This window comes from Microcebus murinus, chromosome 7, assembly GCF_040939455.1.
Source record: "Microcebus murinus isolate Inina chromosome 7, M.murinus_Inina_mat1.0, whole genome shotgun sequence".
Classification (NCBI taxonomy): Eukaryota; Metazoa; Chordata; class Mammalia; order Primates; family Cheirogaleidae; genus Microcebus; species Microcebus murinus.
This window is the reverse complement of record NC_134110.1, coordinates 47,742,759-47,757,343: the sequence shown is the minus strand read 5'-3', so window position 1 is coordinate 47,757,343 and position 14,585 is coordinate 47,742,759.

Here is a 14,585-nt window from a genome sequence, read left to right as displayed (position 1 = left end):
ACCGGGAGATGGGGCCATACAAGTAAAACTCAAAACTTATTTGGTGTGGTCTCCAAACTGGTGGCCCCCAAAACAATTCTCTTTCTGACTGTAGAGATTTCTAAGTGGAAGCAGATTCCCAACTTCCAGAAAGGCCTTATTTTCAACTTGTTATTTCTTATCTTTGAACTTTTCTTCCTAAGACCTCTCTCATAAAAACAAGACAATTCTTAGTCTTTCCCCAAGACCTTCAACCATGAAAGCATCCCCAGAGTTACATAAGAAATGTTTGTTATCTGTAGGAACCTGGGCAAGTTACTAAACTCCTCTAAACCTCAGCTTACTCATCTGTATAGTAAGTAGAATGAAAATAGTGCCTGCCTGAGGTTATTGAGAAAAGAAAATGAAGGCAAAGACTTTTAAAGTGTTTTGCACAATGACTATCATCTGGTAAATACTCCATAAATTTTCAATACTGTTATTACATTTTTTAATGAAAAAAATCATTTCACTACAGTGAAAAGCTGCTAGAAATCCAAGACAAGAAAGTAGATAGATGCAGTTCTACTGATAAGATGGTATAGCCTCAGTTTTGGTTAGAGATAATGGAATGACCCAGATTATAACAAAGATTCTACATTGACACCCAAAGAGGAGTCTAGCACACAAACTGAGATAAATTGGTCCAGGGATAATAGCATGTGTCCCCAGTATTAAACTGGAAGAAGTGAGGCAATACCATTTTTTTCTGCAGTCCTGAGTAAACTAGCTTTACCTACCATTAGTTGGTTCCTGGGTATCAAGCACAAAAATAATGCAAAAATTTTATTCTAAAATATTTGGATTTTTTGGCTCATTGGGTTGTAACTTACATGAGTTAGGATCTTATCTTAAATCATGGCTGTCAAATATCAGCTTTTCTTCCTACCAGTGATTTCAAGGTCTCAGATAAATGAAAAACATTTTTATACCTCAAAGGATCAGTGACTCTTAAACTAGCTTGTCTGGGTTTTAAGTGGAACCTATTCTGAAAGTTTTATTTTCATCAGTTGCCTTCTAACTTTAGTTCTCTTTCATGTTTAGACATCTCATTTATCATTTGGAAATAAGGAGTTCTAGATGAGTGACAGTTTTCAGAATATTGGAACTTATTTCCTAAAATGTTAAGACATTTATTTTAATTGCATTTGACTTATATATTTTTCTACCTTAACAGAAGATGTTGAAAAACATTTCACTTTTTGAATATTTCAAGAGCATTGTTTGAGATTTCATCATTAGAAGTAATAAGATATATAGATTTGAGTTAGAAAACCTGGAATTTAGATCTGGTTCTACCACTTAATGCCTATATAACCTCAGACAAGTTACTTAACTACTTTGAGTTACCAATTTTCTCATCTGCAAAATTGGCAGTAATAATACATAATTCTATTATATTGTTGTGATAGTTGGGTGACATAATATGAAAGACATAAAAGACTACCACTTGTCATTTCTATTACTATAGGCTTAGTGGGTAATATACTCTTCTTTGATATAATTTTTTCCCAGAAAATTATTTCATTTAAATATTATGTTCACCAGTTAAGATGATAACTTTTTAAATGACCAAGTAGTACAACGTAGTGAGCTAAGCACAGGATTAAGAGATGGAAACCATGTGTTCTGGCATCAATTTTCCCAACAACCAGTTTTAACTTCTTGGCCTCACTTTCTTCATCTTAAAAAATGAAAGAGCTGAACAAGCTTATCCTTTCCAGCTTTGATTTTTTTCCCAGTAAAATCAATAATATTTATTACACCTTTATGTTATATGCCAAAATAGTTTCAAATCTTTAATCTTCCTTTTACCAACTAAAAGTTTTAGCAATTGGAAGGAAATTTCCACAAGCACCTGTATCTCTGCCAATATATCCTGTCCTCCCTTCTATTACTCTAGACAAACCATCCGTCCTCTTACCTAAGCCTGATCCCTCCACTGTACACCACAGTCTGTCCCTTCTCCCTCCTCTTGCCCAGTAATCCCCCTCATCCTGCATCATCATTTTCCCTCTTTATTGGATCAATCCCAGGAGCATGCAAACCTGCTGTGATTTCTCCGATTTTATTAAACCAAAAAACTCTCTTGACCCTTCGTCACCTCCAGCTACTCCCTGTTTCTCTGTCTCTCTTATTGAAAAAAAATTACGAAAAGCATTTTCTATGCCTACTCTTTTCCAATCATCTCTAAAATATTTTGCAACCAGTATTTTGGCACCTCCACTCTAAGAAAACTATTTTAACATGACCATGATCTCCAACAGACTCCACGTTGCTGTTCCTCACCTTATTTGACCTGTAAACGACATCTGACACACTGATTATGTGCATCCTTGAAATATTCTGTTCTAGTTTGGATTCCAGGACACTGTAGTCTCCCCATTTGCCTCCTGCAACTCACTGGCCACACCTTCTCAATCTATCATTCTTGTTGTTCCTCATCTTCTGGACCTCTTGATTTTGTCAGACTCTGGGGATGGGTGGTAATCTTTTACCCATACTCATGGTTAAATATCATCTATAGTCTGATAGCTCCCACAGTTAGACCTCTAGCCTGGGCTTAGGCTCAAAAGTCTAGATTTACGTATCTAGCTGCCAAGTTGACAGTCTACTTGGGTGTCTAATGGACACATCACACTTCACAGGTAAAAACTATATTCTTATTCTTTCATCCCCAACAAATGCCCCCCACAGCCTTCCCTATCTCAGGTAATGGCACCTACATTCTTCCCATTGGCCAGGCCACAATCTTGGATTCATCCTTGACCTTGTTTCTGCTCTCATATTCCACTCAGCAAATCCTCTTGGTTCCCTCTCCAAAATGTATCCAGGATGTGACCACTTCTCACCTCTTACCCTGTCACTGCTGTGGTCCAAGCCTTAAAGATCTCTCCTTTGAATTATTGCAAAGCTTCCACTGCTTTTTCTCTATGATCTTAGTCTCCTACAGTCTATTCTATTTAGAGCAATCCTGCTAAAGTAAAAGTCAGACCATTTGTCTCCACTGTACTACCCAACCCTCCACCTGGTGTCTTACTGAGAACAAATGCTCTCCCTGACATAGTAACCTCACACCACCAGCCACACCCGCGCCCTTCCTTGGGGCCTGTGCTGGCCCCACTGGCTTGCTTGCTGAGTCTTGAACTTGTCAGGCTGCTCCTTACTCAGGGCCTCCCTATACAGGGTCTCTATACTCACTGTTCCTTTAAGCCATTGGTCATGTAAAGCACAGAACAAGCTGTTAATGACTTTCAAGCTGTCTGGAATGCTTTTTACCCAAATACTCCAGAGCCTAATAGCTCATCTCCTTTAAGTCTTTGCTTAAAGATTATCTACCATGTGAGGTCTTCTCTGACTACCTTATTTAAAACATACCATCTTTTACTTTTCTCTGATTTATTTTTTTTCCATAGCCATTATCACTACTTACATAGCCTATATGAAGTTTGTCTAGAAATTATCCAGCCATTGTTAATATAATGAGCTTTCAGGACAGTCTTAGTATATTGACTTTATTGTTTGTTATTTTATTTATTTGTTTATTATCTGTCTCTACCACCCATATGAGCAGCAATTTTTCTTTATTTTCTTCACTGCTTTAGCCTAAAGCTTGTAACAGTGTCTGACACATAGTAGGTGCTAAATAAATGTTTGATAAATAACCATTGAATGAGTCATAGGAAAAAAGAAAAAAACACTGGTCATTTCAGGAAAAATCAAGTTCACAGACACAAATAAACCTATGATATTCTGTTAACAATATTATTAGTAATAATATTTCCTATTATGTATAGAAAAAATTTATGGACCAAAAACTCCCAGGCTTTTAACTCTGAAAAGATGGTCTTCTTAAGAATGTATAAAACTTCTCTGATTTTGGTATGTTTATCCATTACTCATCATCTCTTCTTTGGTGAAACAGAGCAAGAAAAAAATCTTGTAAGTGAAAGCAAACCATTGATCATAAGAGACAGAGAACAAGCTGTTAATGAGTCTCAAGTTGTTACAATGTATGTGTTAAAGCACAATTGAAGGCGCTAATAAATCTCTTAACTTCTATATGATTTTGAACGGTCATGGTTATTTCAATGATTCACTTGATCTCATTAAACACTTTCCCAAGGACTCAATTCGTTTCAACAAGCATTTATTGAAGGCTTATGTGAGCAAATACCTAGAGTGTACCTCTTTTTTTTTTTTTTTTTTGGAGTGTACCTTTTGATGAAATAAGAGAACTACCTGGGGAAATGAGACTGGGCTTCTTTGTGTATGTAAATAAAATTTGCCTTCAGTCTCCAAGTTTTGTGTGATGTGGAAATATATTACATAGACAGTTACCCCTTTGGGAAGGATCAATAGTCCCTTAAGTCAATAAAAGTAAATGGTGCCATATCAGTATCATATGGAGAGACACAGTGTAGAATTGGGGCCTGAGATGCAGGGCAATGAAGAGTGAAAGGACAGGGCTTTGATGACAAAAAAAAAAAAAAAAAAAAGGATTTGTTTCCCCAGCTCTACTCTTCCTAAACTATGTGACATTACACACCATGTTTAACGTTTCTAAGCCTCTTGCCTCTTTCCTCTATATGATAGAGTTGAAAATAATCATTAGTCCTTATAGACATATAGATTAAAGATAATGTATGAAAAGCACCACGGGCAATATCTGGCACACAGGTGATATTCAATAATGGTAGTTATTATAAACAAGCAGAAAAAATTAGGTAGAGTTCATTTATTGGCAACACACTTAAGACTTAAAATATTCTGCGATGCTTAGGAAACTTTAACACTTTTGGTCTCTTCCCCAACCACATTTCCAAACTCTCTACTTTGTTTGTCTCCTATCTGCCCTTTCATTTGTCTCCACTGCATATATTCATGAAGAAGCAGAAAGAAAAATAGCGACCTGATTTCTAAACCCATGTTCTGCCTCTAAGGAGACCCGAGGGAGGAATAAAAGCTATAATAGAATATATGGTGGAGTTCCATCTCCAATATGGTGCTATAATTCCCTCAAAGACTCATCCTCCCGACCAAAACAAGTATAGATGCTGAAAAAATTGAAAAATTTAAACCTGGAAATTTTGAAGAGTAAAAAAGGCAGGCAGATTATGAAGGAAATTGGAACCTTGGCACATAAGCAAACACGCAGGTGAGTTCTGTGTTCCTCTGTGGCTTTGACCGCATATGGCTGGGCTGCAGGTGCAGAGTCTTGCTGCAGCACAGGAAGCTAAAACTACGTGAGAGCCCCACCATCTTTGTAGATGGAAGAACCAAAGAAAGGAGCTGGGGCAACAATAGTCACCGCTGGAAAATGAAGAGGGGATCCCAGAAGGTAGAGAACCAGATTTGTAGGTCTTCTAATTCTATGTATGAAAACTAAAAATAGTTCAAGTTGACCCCTTAACCATACACATGTAAGACAGAAACCAGATAAGTAGGTACAAGAAAAATAAAAATAAAACAGCAATAAAATTCCTCAGAGGAATACAATAGAACCTAGGCTACACAAAAAAACTTCTAGGATGTCCGCGATAGAATCCAAAATAACTTAAAATACAAACAACCAGAAAAACAAAACATTCTCAGTGACTTAAAATTCCACCTCAAGAAGCTAAATTTAAAGTTTAAAAATCAGGCAAAAGACTAGAAACCAGAATATACCAAGAATTCTGACAACAATGCCGATTTAAAAATGGACAAAAGATTTGACAGACATTTCAAAAAGAAAACATATAAATGGATAACATGCACATTAAAATGTCCATCATCATTTGTCAACAAGAGGAAAAGTTAAAACAATGAGATACCATTAGTCACCTTTTAGAAGAGCTAAAATTTCAAAACACTAGCAATATCAAGTGTTGGGAGTGTTCTTCTTGATAAACTGCTGTTGGGAATTGAAAAGGGGTACAACCACTTTGGAAAAAAACATTTAGCAGGCTTTTAAAAAGTTAAACGCATGCCATCCATAACTTAGCCATTCCACTCCTGGACCCTACCTACTAGGAATAAAAACACACGCCCACATAAGCCTTGTACACAAATGTTGATAACAACTTCAATTGTAACAATCCCGAGTTCCAAACCAATTGTAACAATCCCAAACTGGAAATAACCCAAATGTCCATGAACAATGAATAGAACAAAATATGCTGCGACCATGTAATGGAATACCATTCAAAACCCAAAAGGTAATCACCTACTAATATATGCATTGATATGGAATCACTCTTAAAATTATTGTAACAAATGAAAGAATCCAGGCAAAAAATAAGAGTGACTACTTCTTTATGTTTCCATTTTTGTAGATGTCTAGAAAGTCTAAATTTACCTATAATGTCAAAAATAGACCAGTGGTTGCCTGGGGTAAGAAATGTAGTGAAAGATAAAGTGCAAAGGGCACAGAGAAACTTTTGGAAGTGATAGAAATGTTCAGTATCCTACTTGTTGTAATACATTTGGGATATAAACATGTGTCAAAATTCATCAAATTTCTCACTTTAAATATGTGCATTTTATTGTATGTGAATTTTACTTCAACAAGTTAAATATTAAAATAATAAATACTACTTGTTTTTCTTAAAAAAAATGGTACCTACTTTCAAAGATTTTAATGATCTGAATGTGGAGTGACAGAAAGATGAAACAGTAAAATTTTAAAAATTAAGGTAGGATAGGTCCAAAAAGTAGAAATAAAGGCAATAATTTTGAATTTGGAAATGTGAGCTAATAAATCTTAAAGTCTAATTTCTGTATCAATAAGCAAGATTTACCATTTATGAATTTGTTCATGCAAAGTTAACCAACAAATCTTATTTTTAGTATTCAAAGCCAAAGCAGGTCCTAGGTGTCAGTTTAAGCTTCATTTGAAAAACATATTAGGACTATGTTTGAAAATGGACCTTAAAAATTCCCCTGCACTTATCCAAGAGCTCAGCCTGCACCTTCCATTTTCAATCATCAGGACAGTGATAGAAACAATTCCTTCCTCTGAAGACATTTTTCCTAATGTGTGAGACTTAAAAGTAGGTCTCTATGATTTCATGGCACCTTGAACCTCCATCTTTTGGCTCAATCACTGAAAGGGACTTTATTATAGGTCTCCAGGTATATATTAAATGTTCATGACAAGCCTGGCACTATGCTAGGCACTTTGGGAAAGCAAGGGGTATACAGCAAGAGTCACTGTTCCTGCCTTCATCAGTGTAAAAATTAACCTAGCACACACAAAACAATTACAGAATTAAAGATAGTATGACAGTAAGTGCCAAATTGTTCCTTAGAGTGATTAAACTATAATTGCAATTAAAATATGAGAGAAGGTGACATTTATATAGAGAAGTGAGTATAGAGTCTGGAGTCTGGGCTTGAGAAAGGTCTAGGAATGAAAGGGAATGAGCAGAAGTGGGGGAACAATTTATTATAATTCGTTTATTCATTTAATGAATATTAAGAATTTACCATGTCCAAGGCACTGACCAAAATACTAAGAACACCATGGTAAACAAAAGTGCACATAATCTTAATCCCACATGTTACTCTCAGCCTAAAAGAAGGGGCAATTATCAAATATATAAATATGCAAATAAAGTATAAGTGCAAAATATTACTAGCGCAATGAAGGAACACAAATGGGGCACTATCAATAAGATAGGGGTAATATTTCAGCTGGGAGGATGCAAGGAAGTGGCATTTCACCTGGGACTTAAAGGAGAGGAAGCCAAGAGTAGTACTGGGAGCAAGTAGAGTGGAAGTGAGCAATCTGTATATAGAGGGAAGAATCTGTAAGAAAACCCAGAGGTGGTAAAGAACTTGGTACCTTTGAAAATCTAAAGGATAATGTGACAATGCATAGTTCATGGGTGGAAGAGATATAAGAATTGAGAAAAGGTAACATGTGGACAGAACATGCAGTATTTCCAGGGCATGTTCAGGATTCCAGATTATAAATGCAATGTTGTGATCAACTGGTAAAAAAAACAAAACAAACAAACAAGAAACAAACATGGCCTCTGGGTCAAATAAATTAGAAAAAATAGATGGTATACTAGGTTACATGTTCCTCAAGAGCAATTTTCCTCCAGTCTTCCTTCCTAACACCACCTGCCTCTCTTTGGTTTCACTTCTCCTGTGGCTCCTTTCCTTCTGTCTGATTCACTCTTTATTTCCCTATTCAAAGTATTGGGAAAGACAATCCGCCCAGCTAATTTACTTCATCCCTGTTTGGGCAAAGCTCTTTGTACCAGCCCATGTTATACATCACTGGCCAACTTGGAAACTGTTTGCCCTTGGGTCACATGCTCACCCCTAATCCAATCCTGTACCTAGGAGTCACTTGGTATAGAAATGGCTGTGTGAGGCTGCCCCCTAAGTTGGAAGTGAGGGTGGCAAGTACCATCATTGACCTGCTCAATACAGTGAGAAAACACAACTTGCTCTAGTAGAGTCAAAGTAAACAATGGAGGACTTTGAATATCAGACAAACTGAGACTTTTTATGGAGGTCATTGGAATATTATGAAGGAAATAAGCATATTGACATGATGAAAGTGGAATTTCAGGATGACAATTGGATTTGTCCTAATTTTCTATTTATTTTTCCATTAGATCACATGTTAAGCTTTAAAGGTCATAATATTGCTTTCTCTTACCCTCTCAGACCAAATGTGATGAGAAATAGCTACAGATATCAGAGGGATGAAGGTAAAATATCAGGCTTATTATTGATAAAGCTAGATTATAGAATATCTCTTAGCTTTGCCTTCCCCTTGAATTGACTGCCAGGCAGAGTAGGGAAGAGCCTGAGGAAGAGAGGAGAAGGCATTACTCTGTTCAAAGAGCCGGTCTTAGGGGGATTGGGGGAAAGAGAGAGAGAAAGACACTCTGGACCTGCTCTCATCTCATCACTCAATCACCTGTCTGATCTTGGAAAGGGTGAATGAAAAGCTGGAGCTGTTTGTCACAACTGGTCCTTTCTGAAAACTTGGCATGTGGCAAATAAGTTCTTTCCTCCAACATTTCTCTATATCCTGAATGCTTGTGATTCCTTACCCCCAATTTGCCTGTTTCATTGTTTGCCAATACACAGGATACTCCCTCCTCCTCCTCCTTCTCACCATTATTCTCTTTCAAAAAGTCTGCTTAAAATTCAGCCTCTGTCTGGGGTCCCCCTAAGACAAATCTCTTGACTTATCAAACCTTTATTTTTAACCTCTCAGAATATGTGAAAATATTTTCTAGGGTAGGTATTTTTCACTTAACATCATGACTCTATCTCAACAAAATTGGTTCCAAAACAGTTCTCTCTGAAGTGATGATACTTTCTTTTTCACACAAAGAGCCTACTCTGTTGTTCCCAGATGTCACCTATTAGAAAATGAAGCCTTAGATTTTATGTTTTTTGGGGCAAGAAAAATGTGGGCAATAAAGGTATTTTTGAACAAATATCCAATCATTCTCATGCAGTATAAAATCTAAAGACTACTCGTTAGGCCATTAACAACACTGAAGAAGACATTTTCAGTACTCTATTTTATGTTTTATTTTATCTTATTTTTAGTCCCAGTACTGATAAGGGCATCATGTAGTACTCCATACATACAAAAATAGAAAACTCCAAGAGAAGTTATATCAGAAAACAGTAGTGGAAACTTTGGCAAATGAATTATTTGCTTTACTCTGCCTCATTTATTACTTACCATGAAATATCAGCAATCACAAGGGCCTTGATAATTTTTTGCTAGTTTGATGACTATAAAACTTTAAAGGAAGGAGCAGAATATTTACTCCTAGCAAAACAAAAAAAACACCCATCATGTGCTGGGACATGTTGTTGTGAGACAATCAACCATAAAAAGCAGGCAAATTCATACATACCTTGAGCCTTTCATCCTAAACCACATATTCTTAATTAAAGCCTCATACTGCCATTAATGATGTTTCCAAATATCTCTTGATCCTGGCTAAGTGTTTCTAAATACTGGACTTTGGTTGGCAATAATTGTAACACTTATGGAAAAGAGATATTAGGCAATTAAATTGTCCAAAACAGTTGATTGAGGTATGCAAACTCTCTAAACTTGGAGGAGAAACCCTTCTTGAATGTAAAGTTGTGATTTAATTCACACATTTCTTAAGTATGAGATTCTAAGTGAGCATTATGAAGCAAAGGAAACCTTTACTAATGAACCTTCAGGGACCAGTTAGCACAGTTTGGTAAATTGGAATGCTAATTAGGTCTAGGCAATAGTCTAAATCAAACTCAATGCTTGTTAGTTTGACCAATTATAGGAGCCCAATAAGTATTTGTTTAAATTCAATAATTCACTGTCCAGAGGGACTATTCCTGACCATGAGTAGCTGAATTGAAAAATATAAGCTATTAGTCATGAATATATTGTGTATAAACCAGTGCATTTCAGTTCTACTACTAGGAGGCCAGGGTCCCTATAGTGATGGCTTAGTCATATTTCTTTCCTTTGCTAGGTTCTGTGCAGTGATAGTTCCAAATGGACCTAGATTTTTTTGAAGCTTTTCTGTGGCATGTGTAATATAATGAAAAGTGCAAGAATCTTAGAGTGAAGCACCTGGGTTATCAACCAGTCCAGAACCACCAAACTATCACAAAGCAAGTCTGTAATCCACCCTATTGGCTTGTGAAGAGACAGACTTCCTTCCATTTGGCCCATCAGCTTGTTCTTTATTCTCTATTTCTACCTTTCCTACCCCAAAAACCTACTGCTTTCCACTCAACGTCTTCTCAAATATTGACTTTTAGGTTCAGACTAACAAATTGTGGCCGGTAGCCTTTTTATTCAACTACCAGTGTCTTGACTCCACAAAACCATCCCAGAATTGTCCAACTGTCTCCAGGGTGCTAGAAAACACAAAGGCTAGCACTTTCCATGACAACATACACAAAGCTAGGTCCAAGCCTGCAATTACACAAGAGCCTGGGGCATGCTGCAGCTCCTGGACAAGTCAAGAGGGATTCCAGTTTGTCTTTTGAGTAACTTAAAGCAGAGGCAATGAATCACTGTGTTAGGAGACACTACTTTGGTATCAGACAAAACCATGTGGGGCTTAGGGAAAATTCCAAATTTGCCATTTCAACAGTTAGTGTTAGGTTCAGTTGTATGTGACCGAAAACCCTCAAATAAACACTTATTTGAGCTGCAGGTATGATTTCTGCATCCCAGTTAATAGTAAGAAGGAACTGAGGGCCTCCTCCTTTTTAGGAACAACTGCCAGTAGTTGCTTATACTTACAGCTCATTGTCCAGAACTTAGTGAAAGGTCCTTGTCAAAGTGCAGGGAAGGCTGTGCTCCCAGCATCCCCCGGGGTGCCCTGCTAAAAACCAGATGTCCTCTTGCTAAGAAGAAAGCAGAGCAGATACTGAATACAAATTGTAGTCTCTGTTTCATTCCTTCACTATCTGTGGGACTTTGGGCAAGAATTTTCTGCTAAAAACTCTTGTAATTTAAGACTGTCTTTGTGTGGATTATTTTGCTTAACCTCTTAGCAGTGTCTGACACTGTTTATCATAAGCTCCTTTCTTAAACAAGATATTCTTCCTGTGACTTCCACGGCATCGTACCATCTGATTTTCCTTTGACCTCTTTGGCTCTTCTCAATTATTCCTGTTGTTATTGGTGCCTCTTCTTCCTCTATCTGTCCCTTTGTGTCTCTATCGGCTTTGTCCTGTGACAATTTCTTCCTCACTTCTCACTTTACCCATTCTCCTCACTGTTACACATGGTGAAAGGAAGTACAGTGCACATTTATTTAGTACTTACTATATGCTAAGAGCTGTAAGCATGTTATATATAGCGTCTCACTTAATCCTACCAACCAACCCAAAGGTAGGTACCATTGTTACTTCCATATTTTACATAGTGGTTGATGTGATTTGTCCACTTTTGGGCAATGGCAAGTTTGGATTTTCATCCAGGATGTCTGACTCCACAGCTTTGAGTTTACCACGACACTCACACGGCTTCTTCCCACAAAAACAAAACAAAACAAAACAACAACGACAAAAAAAACACCCTACCAGGACCCATGCATATATTCAATTGCTTACTGGATAGATTTCTTGGTTATTTTGCAAGCATTTCCAACTTAAGATGCCCCAGAGTAAGCTTATGATTTCTTTACCAACTATTTATGGAGCACTTACTATGTACCAGGCACTGCTATAGATGCTGAGTCTACTGAAATAACTTAAAAAGACAATCTCTAACTTCATGAAATTTACTGTTCAGTTGGGGAGACAAACAGGAAAATAAACAGGATCAGTGTGTGATAAATACTAGAAATAAAAATAAAGCAGGGTAAGTGGATAGAGAGAGATGGAAGGGGCTATGAGATAGGTGGAATAATGGCCCCACAAATATTTCTACCCTTTAATCCCTGGAATCTATAAACTATGTTGCATTATATGTAAAAAGGAATTTTGCAGATACGATTAAAGATAAAGACTTCAAGATATAGATATTATCCAGGATAATGTGGATGAGCCCAATATAATCACATGGGCCCTTAAAAGTGAAAAGTCAGAGATATGGATAACGACAATGGAAGAAGAGGCAGGATAAATTTAAAGCATGAGTGAGACTCAACTGCCTGGCTGGCTTTGAAGATGGAGGAGGCATGTGGCTTCTCATAGAAGCCAAGAATGGCCCTCATCTTACAGTCAGTGAGAAAATGGGAATGTCAGTTCTACAGCCACAAAGAACTGAATTCTGCCAACAACATGAATAAGGAGGAAAGAATGTTTCCCCAGAGTCTCCAAAAAGTAGCTTAGCCTTGCCAATGCCTTCATATTAGCCTGGTAAGACCCATATTAGACTTGTGATCTATAGAATGATAGACTAATAAGTTTCTGTTGCTTTAAGCCATTAAATTTATATAATTTGTACCAGCAGCAACAGAAAACGAAAGCAGACCATTTTAAGTAGGGTAGCCAGAGAAGGTCACTCTATGCAGATACCTGGAGAGACAGCTGAGGGAAGAGCCTCCCAGCCCACCTCCTCAAAATGACCCTGAAGTGAAAAGAACTTGGAGTGTATAAGGAACAGCAAGGAGGCCAAGTTGGCTGGAGTGAGGGGAGAGCTGTAGAAGCTGAGATGACAGCAGAGACCCAAACCAGCACATGTGGAGATGTATAGGTCATGAAACTTTGGATTCTGTCCTAAGCATGATGGGAAGACGCATCAGCAAAGAAGAGTCATCACCCACTTATGGTTTTAAAAGTTCCCCTGCTGGTGTTGTAATGAGAATGGACTGAGTGGAACACCAGCAGGAAGGGAGTACATTTAGGAGACTTTTTCGATTATTATCCAACAATCCAAAGAAGAGAAGAAGAGAGTTTAGACTAGGGTGAAAGAGGTGAAATAATGAGAAGTGGTCACATATAAGATATATTTGAAAACTAGAGTCCACTGTATTTTCTGATGGCTTGGAAGTGGAGTGGGAAAGAGAGAAGCTGGAGTGAACAACTGAGCACATTGTGGTGCCAATCAGTGAGATGGAAAAAGGTGTAGTAGAAGAAGGTTGAGGGGTTAAGAGTTTGGTAGTAGACTTAAGTTTTAGATGCCAGTTAGCCATTTAAGTCAAGATATCAAGATAGGCTGTTAGGTATGTGAGTCTGAATTCAAGGACAATTTGGAATGGAAGCATGTAGCAGGCAGAATAACTACTCACAAAAGTTGTCTATATCCTAATACCCAGAATCTGTTAATATGTTAAGTTACTTGGCATGGGGAAATTAAGGTTATAGATGGAACTAAAGTTATAAAATAGCTGACCTTAAAATAAAGAGGTATTCTGAATTATATGGGTGGACCCAATATAATCAAAAGGATTCTTAGATCACAAAGAGAGATGAGGAAGACTCAGAACTAGAAAGATAATATCACGAGAAAAACTCTACTGGCCAATGTTGGCTTCAAAGATGGTAAGAGGTAGCTTTGAAATGCTGAAAGGGGGCACGTGCCAAGGAATGGGGCCAGCCTCTGAAATGTAGAACAGATAAGGAAACAGATTCCTTCTGATAGCTTCCAGAAAGGCACACTGCTCTGCCAACATGAGTTTAGCTCAGTGTGACCCATTTCAGATTTCCGTGCTACAAAACTGTAGGGTAATACATTTGTGTTGCTTTAAGCCACTAAGTTTGTGATAATTTATTGCAGCAGCAATGGAAAGCTAATATGAGGCATAATTTCTCTGAACCTTGTTTTTTCTTCAGTGTACCATATCTTGGTGAATAACATAAACTTCATCCATTTGTTAAAGGCAGGAATATGTGCTACTCTTGATTCCTTCCTCTCCTTCATGCTCCCAACCAATCAATATCATGTTCTCTAGAGCCTACTAATTAAATATTTATTCAGAGTTACTCACTGTACCATTTCTCTTACACAGCTCATGATCCCACTTTGGGAGGGAAGAGGGGGACAGCACACACCCACCATCCAATCTTCAATCAGCAGTCAGAGTAAGTCTTCTAAAATGACTATTTCAGGTAATTATTCTCTCTTCTTGAAACTCTTCAGTGGC